Below are 12,685 nucleotides of genomic sequence, written 5' to 3' on the forward strand. Positions count from 1 at the left end.
TAGAAAGTACTGTTTTTGTTTGTGTATTTTTATTGTATTCAAAAGACAATTTATAGAAATTGTTAGTATTTAATTTGACTCGACCTGCCATTAATGTCACACTCATTCAAGACAGTTGTCATTAAAGCTCAGTTATGCACAGAACTGTGCTGAAGTTGGGGTTTGTTTCTGTGACACCAAGCACAAATGGTTGGTGTGGGTTTGGGATAAAGTACCCATTGGGAAATATACCCATATGCACACACACAAAACACACATTTATGCTTCAACTTCAGGCCCTTTATTTAAATTAGATTCAGCAAAGATTGAGGATCCCATGAGAGCCATTGGAAAGGACAGTTAATTTTTCCTGCTCTACCTCCTTTTAGCTTCTCTTCTGCATCTCATTTCTTTTTCATAACCCCCATTTCATCCTTTTTTCAGCATTTATTACTGCTTTTTACTTTTTCTTTATTTTACTCTACATCTTTAACACCCCCTATTTCTGTTTTATCTGAAATTATATTGTCGTTTCTTCTTTTTTTCTAATTCCTTTTTAGCCTTAGCCCCTGGTTGTCTTTCTCCTTTTTCACCAAATTGCTTCCATACTTCCTTTTTATATCTTTCTTGCTATTTACATTTATCTCCTCTGTCATTCTTTGTCTTTTCATCTCACTGTTTTTCACTCCATCTTGTCAATTTCTACTCTCCTTGTTTTTATCCTCCATTCCAATTTCCAGGCTCACCCTTCTTCGGCTCACTTTTGTATCTTCATTCATTCCTGTCAACATTTCCTACACTGTCTGCCTTATGTCATCTTCCTGTCTTTCTTTTATTATTTTCTTTTCTTTTCTTATCTTATCTCCTTTTCCTTTTCCTGTTTCTATATATCTCAATTTTCTTCTTGCTGATTTGTCCATTTGTTTCCTCTTCTTTTTGTCAGTATGTGGTAATTCCTCTCTGTCTTTTTCTTTTATCCACATCTTCTAGTTTGGTCTCCCTCTTTTATGTAACTCTCAGTCTTGGCAGTCCAATTTAACAGAAGTGATCAGCCAGCTGTCAGACAGCACATATTTACAGGTCAGCTATTTAAAGCATGTTTTCAATGGTTTCCCCATTTTGTTTTGTTGTTAATCTAATCATTTCCACATGGACTTAGGCCTCAGTCATGGTAATGTCTGAGTAAACTTCATAAGGACTTCATTGGACCCTATTCCACCCTCGTAACCCCTTACTTATCTCAATCAAAATTCCATGTCTTAATTAACAGGGGAAAATTCAAAGGCGTAAGAATGACCTAAATTTATATCTTGAGTGGCATTCATGTGTTGCACGCTGTAAACCACCTAAGACTGCCAGCACCAAGCAATTAGGTTTATTCAGACTTTTAATTTTTTTTAAACTGAAAAATGTCCGTTTGCAAGCATTGATTTTTATTACTTTGCATAATTTCCTTTTAACATTTTTACATTTTGTAACAGGCCAGCATAAAGTAGGAACTAATTGTGGATCATTAAGCGTCCAAAAATTATACCTCAGGATGAGTCTAACTTGTGGAGGTCCACACTTCTGTTTCTGGTATCTTACCTGATTTCTTTGATTTTTCCACAATGTCATGAAGAGATGTAGTGTGTTCAAGGTGTGTCTTAAAATTAAAATGAAACATATGTATGGTTTTAGAAATTGATAAGTGTGAATTGCATTTGTGTTCAACCCCCTTTACTTTGATACCCCTAAATAAAATCTGTTGCAACGAATGGTGTTAAGAACTCACTTATTTAGTAAATAGAGCACAACCCCCAGAAGTTCATTACATAACATTAGTGAACAATCTAACAAATCTAAACTGACATTTTGGCAAGGATAGTATTAACCAGAGGAAAAGCCTAAAGGACAAAGTTAGCTGAGGAGGAGCTACAGAAATCCAAAGCAGGACAATTCATCAGCAAGAAAACTACTAGTCCAAATGCAAGACTAAAACCATTTTTGAAAAAAAGAATAATGGACCCTTAATATGTTTAGTTTTGTATTTGAAATGTGGCAAAATGTGATGAAGTTTAAGGGGCAGCGTACCTTTGGAAGGCACTGTTGTTAGGTTCAGTTTCCTTAAAATTTTTATTTTGTAGTACAAATTTTTTCTTTTTTAAAACTCTTACATTTTTGTTGTGAAAACAATAATAATAAGGTTAATCCATATTTACTTATGAATATTTAAAACTGGCTACACAGTGCGCAGTTGGTAGCACTGTTGTCATGCAGCAAGAAGGTCCTGGGTTCACCTACCGGCCGGGGGTCTTTCTGCATGGAGTTTGCATGTTCTTCCTGTGCTTGTCTGGGTACTCCGGCTTCCTCCCACAGTTCAAAAACATGACTGTTAGGTTAATTGGTCTCTCTAAATTGCCCTTAGGTGTGAATGAGTGTGTACATGGTTGTTTGTCCTGTATGTCTCTGTGTTGCTCTGCGATGGATTGGCGACCTGTCCAGGGTGTACCCTGCCTCTTGCCCGTAGACTGCTGGAGAGGCACCAGCTCCCTCGTGACCCACTATAGAATAAGCGGTATAGAAGATGAATGAATGAATATTTGAAACTTTGAGAGTTGATCACTCTTAATTTTATTGAATGCTGTTAACCAAGAAGTGATTAACACTCAAATAAACATCATCAAACTAATGGTTTAAGTTAAATCTGCAGTGATGTTCTCTGATAATTAAACTTTATGCACAAACATAATTATTTTCCTTTTGCATTTATTGCTGGCTTATTATTTATATCTCTAAACTGAATTTTCTGTTATGAGAAGCAGAGTCGGACTGGGCAAAAATCTACAATATTGCATTTGCGAAATGATCCTGCATGTTTTCCTTGAAGAACCTCAGAAGGGCAAGAGAAGGAAAGCATTATGCAAAGTAGATAATAATTTGCTGTGCACAGTGTTCCCATTAATAGGATGCCAAAATGTAGACATCCTGCTAATGAGGCTCCTCCCTGCGGCTTTTTTGGTTGCTTCCTTAGGTTGTTATTGATGTGTTATACTGGAAAATCTGTCTGTCCTAAAGTTTCAATTCAATTCAATTCAGTTTATTTATATAGCGCCAATTCACAACACATGTTGTCTTGAGTCACTTCACAAAAGTCAGGTACATACATTCCAATTAATCCTAACCATTGAACAGTGCAGTCAGATTCAGTTATTCAAATTGGATAAAAAGTTTTTCTGTCTAAGGAAACCCAGCAGATTGCATCCAGTCAGTGACTTGCAGTATTCACTCCTCCCAGATGAACATGTAGAGACAGTGGACAGTCACTGGTGTTGACTTTACAGCAATCCCTCATACTGAGCATGCATGTAGCGACAGTGGAGAGGAAAAACTCCCTTTTAACAGGAAGAAACCTCCAGCAGAACCAGGCTCAGTGTGAGCGGCCATCTGCCACGACCGACTGGGGGTTTGAGAGAACAGAGCAGAGACACAAAGAGAACAAAGAAGCACTGATTTAGGAGTACTTTCTATGGGAAGGAAAAGTAAATGTTAATGGATGTAGCTCCTTTTGTCGTTTCATCTAGAAAGAAAGAACAGATAAACTCTGAGCCAGTTTTCAAGGTTAGAGTCTGAAAGAGAGCACATAGAGTTAGTCATAGTAAAAGCTCAGTCAATTGCCATGTCTAGGAGAGAGAAAGGGTTAAACACTAAAAGACAGGGCCATGTGGATCATCGGTAGAGGGTGAGCATTAAGTTGTTGCCAGCAGAAGCTTGGACGATGCCCCTCTCCAGAAAGGTGTCACGGGTAGACACAGAGTCAGGCCAGGTGTAGCTTCTAGGAAGAGAAAAGAGAAAGAACATAAAGTTAAAAACTGAAATAACAGCAAATAATGCAGAATTGGAGAGTAGTGTGAGAATGTAGTGAAGAGGGTGAAAGTGGTCATTATGTCCTCCAGCAGCCTAAGCCTATAGCAGCATAACTACAGAGATAGTTTCAGTTTATTTATTTATGTAGTGCTTATTTACAACAATGTGGTCTCAAGGCACCCCACAATGTGTCCAGAACGGAGCAGGGCCGCCGGGGAGGCCAGACCAAACCACCGAGTGCCAGAGCCCGGCCACCCCAGAACGGGCCATGTGTAGGGGCACTAAGTAAAATAATAAACTGGTAAAGTTTGTCCATCTAGAGCCCACTGATGGCCATTGTTATACTAAAAACCACATGGATTGGGATACCTCTCTCTGTCAGACTGATTATAACCATTGGAAAAGAGAAGGGGTTGTACAGGTAGCAGAAATGGAAGGTATAAAGTATCTGAATGTCAAACCACTTTTCCACACATGTAAAATATTTATAATTAACTGAAGATACAAAATAACTGAATTTAAACATTTCTTAGTGGCAACTGAGGATAAACTGTTTAGAAATGTAATATTTAAAGTAGAAGTACCTTTTCTAAATAGATATTTTCTTAATAAGAGTTTAACTCTTAAAATATTTTTTAAACAGCTTTGTGTTCATTTTATATGTATTTCCCTACTAGTATTAAATGAAAATGGCTTTGCAGGTTTTAGATTCCCTTTAATTATTCCAAAACATCACAATAGATTCACACATCTAAAAAAAAAAAAAACACAAAACAAAAATAGAGGCGAATGAGAGAAAAATTACTTCATGTTATTATAGCGCTTTTTGTGTTGTGCAGCTTCTCTTGAAAAGCTTTGCCTTTGGCGTCATCTTTGAGATGTGCATATAGTTTATATTTATGTGACATTGCTGGATTTTCATCTCAGTCTGCTCCCCCATGTGATGATATCTCTTTCATTTTCTAACAATGCTCTGATTTTATGTCCTTCCAGTGTGATACAATCCACCTCTGCTGCTTAGATTTGTTTCCTGTCCATAGCGTGCTCTGTATCCCTAAACATAAAAAGCTGATGGGTGGAGTGACAATCTTTTTAACTCTTGGTTTCCTCTTTTTCTCCACTGGGTTTACATTGTCATGTTCTCAGGTCTGGCTTCCAAAGAATCAAAAGCTAAACAGATTATGGTGAAAGCAATTCTTTGTGGGCTGCCTGGTGGTCCAGTTGCTAGCACTGTTGCCTTGCATCAAGAAGGTCCTGGATTTCACTCCTGACCGGGGCTATTTCTGCATTGAGTTTGCATGTTTTCCCTGTGCATGCGTAGGTCCACTCTGGGTACTCTGGCTTCCTCCCACAGTCAAAAAACATGACTGTTACTTTCATTGGTCACTCTCAATTGCCTTAGGTGTGATCGGTAGTGTGCATGGTTGTTTGTCCTGTGTGTCTCTGTGTTGCTCTGCCGTGGACTGGTGACCTGTCCAGGGTGTACCCCCTTAGACTGCTGGAGATAGGCACCAGCTCCCCTGTGACCCTTTATGGAACAAGCAGATATAGAAAACAGAAGGATGAATGAATTCTGTGTTCATACATGTTCCACTACTCTGTAAAAGGGTTCAGAATTAACATGTACTAAAGACTGTGTTTGTATAATTGCTTACTTATTTTCTAAAGGAAATGTGACTGTTTTGTGTCACATTTATTGGGGTATTGCTGTAGACTAAGCAGGACAATGCATCCTGTTATGCTTGGTTTACATGACAGGCTTTTTATGCCAATTTTGACCCGATCTTCCCCTTCCGACATGCCCCGATTATCATGATGGCTCTTAAAATAATCTTATGAAATAATCCTGCCATGCGTGGTGTGTTAAGAGTGATCTATTCTGCTCGGAAGGACATCGGGACAGCTCTGACCTCAAATCGGGATATTCAACATGTTGGATTGTCTTGCCCTGATTTCCTCCCATGCGGGGCGGGCGTTCCTTGAGGACAAACGAGCATGCAGCCTGTTGAATGTGACGCATAGCATCAGAAAGCGAGGTGACAGAAACATGGAAAGGAATTACTCTGAACTCATGTTTAAACTAGTAAAAAAAAAAAAACAACAAAAAAAAACACTTATTGGTAAAGAACCCTTTAATAATGGTGGGCAACAATCGCCTAAATTTAGTCAATGCAGGTAACGTCACTGAACACCACAGAGCACAACTTGAACTTTAAAGTGCTGCATTACTGGTTTTTACATGAAAATGCAGTGCAGACATCGGTAAACTGGACAGCATACATCAGCTGTTCTACATGATCTGTTCTACATTTCCTCTCTGTTTGAAACTCTGGCATTTCCCCAACTTGCTAAATCAATTTATTGTGGTTCACTTTTAGGTGTCCACAGATTTGAAGTACTTTTATGGTATGCTTATGTTACTTTCTAGCATCCATTTGTAAAAAAAAAATATATATAATTTATTTTGATGGTGGCTAGCTTGATTTTTGTGACTGAACATAATATAAGAGAAGGACTTTGCTTAAATTTGCTGTTTAGTCTGCTGCCAAATGTTTCTTTTCTGGAGGTGAGGTTCGTACTATTCTGCCTTAGAATGCTCATTTAAGACATTACATTCATTGGCTTACATCTATAGCAAAACGATGATCATATATCTTTTTTTACCTGTTTTAAAGGTTTGAACTTTGTATTGTATTATTAGAGCTACAGACTCAATAAGATATCTTTTAGATAATGGATGAAATGTCTTCAAGAACAATGAAAAGGAGTATAATTCCTAATTGAGCAGAGATTTTGACATGAGATGACCAGACACTGCAGACCAAACAAATATTGACTTTTGCAATGTTACGATTTTATCCATTCTGTTATGTCACAGCCAAAATGCAACATAAAATATGTCGTTAACATTAGGTTTAAAATATATCTGTGGTAGCAGTGGTGGTTTAGCTCTGGCTTTAGTACCAATAGCAGCTCTTTTAATCTAGCATGCTGTCTGATTTCTGATTATTCTACAGGTTCACACTGTAAATGGCTCATGTGATGTTTTTCAGGAAGTTGTTTCAGTAGGTTAGTAGAGCTGGGATAAGAGTAATTATGTAAAGAACAGCAGGGTAGAAGGCTCTCCAGAGAGCTTTTGAGTTATTTTAGCTTTGTGTGGATTAGTTCCAAGTTTTTCCTGTGAGGCAAATTTCACTGCTATTCAAAATACTGGCTGTGAGAAAGCCTTTATTTCCCACTGACAATATTCACAGATGAGGCTGAAGGGAAGCCTTCCAAACAGTACTAAGAGCTCTTGTTTGTATTGTCATAGCAGGAAACAGAAGGAAATGAGGAAATGCTGTTTTGCTTTCTCTCTTTTATGGCTCTGCCCCAGATTGATGGAGTGTGGAGTCTAGCATATTGTACCTCATATCACAGGAAGGTCATCTGTCCACTTCACTTTCACAAGCATGGAGAACAGAAGACTGTGCGTGTCCACATACATGTACTAACACAAATGTATTAAAATGCACTTTTATGCACAGTCACAAATAAATAAACTGAACATCAGTTATTCATTTAGTGGAAATAAAATGAATTTTTACTAAGCCCAAATAAAAAGGTCAGTGTAAGCTTGAAATACACAGGGCTTTAAATAACAGTAGTTACAAAGTGTTTTTAAAGAGGACTTCCCATTCAGTTTCGTGAAGCAAACAAAACATCTGAGGTGTCAGGGTTAAGTTCATTCACTTTTTCGGCACCAGCACTGGGGCAAAAAATATTTATGCATGTTTTTTTATTAAATATATTGTTTAGGGAACATTAATGCTCTATGGAGAATAAGGTTTGTGATATGATGGATCTCAATATGTCCTTGTAGCCACTCTGTAATCAAAATAAAATATCTGATAAAATAATGATTGGTAACAGGTAAAAAATATACAGAGTAGATAGAACGTGCTGCTTAAATTTACAGAATGCAGTGCAATCTTAAAATCCTAAATAAAACAACAGTACATATAGGTGATTTTATCATACAACCCCAATTCCAATGAAGTTGGGACGTTGTGTTTTGAAACGTAGATAAAAACAGAATACAATATGTTAATTTTGTTCAACCTATATGCAATTGAACACAGTTCAAACTAATAAACTTTATTGTTTTTTGGGGGGTTTGTTTTGCAATTATTTACTCATTTTGAATTTGATGCTAGCAACACATTCCAAAAAAGCTAGGACAAAGGCATGTTTACCACTGTGTTACATCACCTTTCCTTTCAGCAACATTCAATTAATATTTGGGATCTGAGGACACCAATTGTTGAAGCTTTGTAGGTGGAATTATTTTCACCAGTGTGGGATCTCTGTTATCATATTTTGTTTCATAATCCACCTCACATTTTAAATGGGAGACAGATCTGGACAGCAGGCAGGCCAGTCTGGTACCTGCACTCTTTTCCTATGAAACCACGCAGTTGTAACACATAAAGAATGTAGCTTGGCATTGTCTTGCTGAAATAAGCAGGGAGTGCCTGAAAAAGATGTTGCTTGGATTGCAACATAAGTTGCTCCAAAACCTGCAGCATTACTGGTGACTTCACAGATGTGCAGGTTATCCATGCCATGGGCACTAGGTAGAGTTTTAACTTGCACTTGTAGATGTAGCAATGAACTGTGTTAACTGACAGTGGTTTTCTGAAGTGTTCTGGAGCCCATGTGGTAACATCTGTTACAGAAAGATGTCAGTTTATAATGCAGTGCCTCCTGAGGGATCGAAGGTCCTGGACATTCAATGTTGGTTTTTAGTCTTGCTGCTTAGGTGCAGAGATTTCTCCAGATTCTCTAAATCTTATGATGATATTATGGACTGTAGATGATGAAATCCTTGCAATTGTATGTTGACAGAAGTTCTGAAACTGTTGGGCTATTTGCTCACACAATTGTTCACCAAGTGGTGAACCTTTACCCATCCTTGTGAATGACTGAGCCTTTTGAAGATGCTGTTTCCAATGTTTCCAATTAGCCTGTTTGCCTGTGAAATGTTTCAAACAGGTGTTTTTTGAGCATTCCTCAACTTCCCCAGTCTTCTGTTAGCCCTGCCCCAGCTTTTTTGGAATGTGATGCAAGCACCAAATCCAAAATGAGTGAATGTTTGCTAAATTAAACGAAGGTTTATCAGTTTACATTAAATATGTTGTATTTGTAGTGTATTCAATGAAATATAGGGTGGACAGGATTTGCAACTCATTGTATTCTGTTTTTATTTAGGTTTTAAACAACATCTAAACTTGATTGGAATTGGGGTTGTACAAGTTGCAGTTTTATAAATAAAAAGCAAAAGCAGTTAAAAAACGAGAAAGTATACATTCTATCAATTGTATGTTTTAATGTAAAATTTGATCTTCAACATGTCCTAAAAATATTTAAATAATGTCTAAGGCCAAACACCACTGATATCACTATGTCATTAAAAAGCTATTTAGAGAAGTTTGTAAAAAAAACTTTCTTTTTACAATGACTGTACCACTTACATGAACTATTAAACTGCATATGTTGTCAACAAGTTGGTGCTGTCTATTGGATGAAAAACTTGTGATATAATTTATTGTTTACAAGTTTACAAGTAGCCCCCTTTGCTTTGATTACTGCTTGGCACAATCTTGGCATTCACTTAAGTTTCATGAGGTAGTCACCTAAAATGGTTATAGGTGGGAAGCAGTAAGATGGTTATAAAATCCCACAGCTGCTGGGAGAAGGGATCTGTGACAACGCTCCTTTGTGCACTTAGAATGCAGCAGTCTGTCACTGAAGGAGCTCTCCAGTTCTGCAACAACTTCATGCATGGGGTGAGAGACATTGTCCAGTTATTTTTGCCAGAGTTCTTCTTTCTCCCACCTCCCGCGGTAGATCGAGTGGGTCGAAATATCTGTTTCCACTGTCTGTACTTTGACTCGTCCTCATCTGTGATAAGGGCAACTATGGCAGAGTCATCAGAGAACTTATGTAGATGGGTAGATGGCAGTCTGGAGAATTGATGGAGTATGCAGTGCAGAAACTAAACAGGAAGGGTGCCAGCACATTACCTTGCACATCTCTCAGCTCCTCCTTGTTTTCTGATCTAAAGACTCTCTTCTTCTCCTTGAACAAAGCCTTTGTTTTAGGGTGGTTCCACGGCTTGTTATTGGAGAAACACCAAACCTTCATGAGGGGCGCAGTGTTACCCACACAGAAGTTAATGTAGTCCGTGATGCAGTCTGTGATGTCCTCCCCATGAGAAGCACAGAGCTCTTGCCACACAGTGGATCTGAAACAGTCCCTGAAAGCTTCTTCAGTCTCCTATGATGATATCATCAGTGTGTGTGTGTCACAGCTGGTTCTCTGTGTACAAAAAGTTTAAAACACAGACTAGAGATGAACCAGATTTTCATCTGAGCCCCCCCAGGGTAGGGAGAGGTGATGAGCTGTATGCTTCCTTGGTGTTTTCATTCAAGTCCAGCATTTTATTGTATCTGGTGCAGCAGGTAACATACTGGCTGAATGTGGGGAGAGTGGAGGACACGGAGACATCCCCAGAGATTAGAAAAATGCCTCGGCGGATGCTTTGTTTGAAGTCTGCTGGTAACAGTGTACATGACATCGCAGGCTTCTGCAGCATGAACAGGGGTTGGGGAGTGGAGGTGGCCATATAGCGTTAGCATAACCACCTGTGTAAATTTCTGCGATAGATATAACCTCATGGTAACAGCTAGCATCTCAATGTACTTACTACAGAGCATCTCTTTGATAGGTGAATGCCCAGAGTTACACCATGTATCATTCACAAACACAGCCAGACCCCCCTCCTGTCTTCTGTTTGCTCTCCTTGGTTTTGTTGGCTGGCATGAAGTAAATGAAAACGGTCCATGTTTATTCATGTGGCCACGTCTCATTTGTTATATCTACTGGATTATGCTTCTGATAGCTTTGGCAAAGATGTCCTACAATAAAAACCCTACTGTGTAGCCTAATACAATTACATGCTGTTTTGTTGTGATTTAACAGTATCCTCCTAAATGTGTTCATCATGAGACAGGCGTGGGATGAGATGAGATAACTGTAGATGGATGCATAAGGAAATAACTTCAGTTCATTATTCCAAGGCGAAAGTTATTTTTTTTGTTGGTTATATGCTGTTTCACAACTTTAGGCAGAATATGAGGGAAATTCCCATGAATTGTATTCAGAGGGTAAGGTTTATCAGTCATTTTTCTTTACAGACTGCTACCAGCTGACAGCAGCTCTAATATGATATATGGTGGTACAAGTTGGAGGACGCAGTGCTTCAGCACGCATTTTCATTTACATTATGGTCATACCAACACTTTGAACAGTAAAGCCTAATTTAAAAGCTTAAATTGTTTTGTTCAAGCTTGATAGCTAAGAAGAACAAAGCTGGATAAGAACTCAGCTGCTTAAACAAAATGTGTTTATAATCCTAGATTTACTATGATTTTGTCCTGCTTCAAATGTTATTAAAAATCATCCATAATGTTATGACAAATTACTTTTTGCCGGTAATTTTCTGTGGCAAATGTAACACATCATGCCTTGATTGTGGAAAGTAATTTTACACTGAAAAAAGATCTTACAATGTGTGTGCGTATTGCGTGTGAAATATATATATATATATATATATATATATATATATATATATATATATATATATATATATATATATATATGTATACATAATGTACAGAGCAAATAGACACTTACCCTGTATGGTAATTGTATTTCTTAAGGCTAAAGGGTCCTATCTATTATGTTAAGAGGCTAATTCAAGTCTGTCCATGAAACAATGAGTTTAAATCATTTCTTGTAGCGGTAGATCAGATTTGATACCACAATTTTTCAATATCCTTTTTTTGTCCTTTATAAAATTTTTAAGTTGAACATCAGTAAAGTTGTTAAAATGTGATTATTTTAGAAATAGTGTGTGTATTCATTTGAGTACAGAAAGCCACAGAGCAGCATACTGCAGTTATGAAATATGCTAATTTTCACAAGTTTTCATGTGCTCTGTCCTGTCGAGCTGGCCTCTTCTGTTGAGCTCTTAGCTGTTCTCATCCAACAGTCACCTCTAATTCTGATGTCTTCCAATGGGCCTTGAAAGAGGGAATATTTTGTTGTAGCTTTGACCACATTTTTGACCCTCCAGGCACCTTTCATATGTTATTACCCAACTACCCCAGACCAGTAGCAATGCACATTCAAACACACACTGCTTAATGCCTTGTAGTCAAAAGTAATGTCTAAATGTAGATGCTCTGAGAGGGGAAATGTTTACCCTTACTGCCTCCATAGTTAAGTGAAAGATGCTGCTTATCATCAGTAAGCATGAGCAGCCTAATAGAAGTAATTTTAGCGCTTTGGAGCATTCAGTTGTGTACTAAGATTGCATTAGAGTGGAAAGAAATCAATTGTGATCTTAGAGAAATTACTGTTGCCTACATTGAGAGGTTATAACACACTTTATGAAAATGTTTTTATAGAATGAATCAAAAATGTGCTAGTTGTAAACAGTTTCCAGTTTTTACAGAGTAAATTTACTATCAAATACAACCTAAGGTTAGTTCATGCAATGCTTAAAGAAATGCAAGTCCAACAACTGCACTACTTACATCAGGCCAAAAGCCTCAAAAAGTCTGGACCTTCCTTAAAATAGACATGTTTTTGTAATAATGCACAATATCAGCTTTGGTCAGACCAAGACTGCAGAGCACAAATGTCAAGCATGGGCTGGTTTGGCAGCTATGAGAACACAGCACCTTTCAGTCATTTGGTCAGCCAAATCTTATGTGTACAAACTCCTGTGTATGTAATTAATTTGCTCTCTGTC

General features: G+C 37.8%; 1 protein-coding gene across 1 annotated transcript in view; it reads left to right on the forward strand.

The window, feature by feature from the left end:
- Window positions 1-12,685, forward strand: part of LOC124867156 (protein kinase C-binding protein NELL1-like) — a 339,275-nt gene that overhangs the window by 288,362 nt on the left and 38,228 nt on the right. The gene's annotated exons all lie outside the window — the stretch shown is intronic.

The sequence above is a fragment of the Girardinichthys multiradiatus genome, chromosome 4, assembly GCF_021462225.1.
Source record: "Girardinichthys multiradiatus isolate DD_20200921_A chromosome 4, DD_fGirMul_XY1, whole genome shotgun sequence".
Taxonomy (NCBI): Eukaryota; Metazoa; Chordata; class Actinopteri; order Cyprinodontiformes; family Goodeidae; genus Girardinichthys; species Girardinichthys multiradiatus.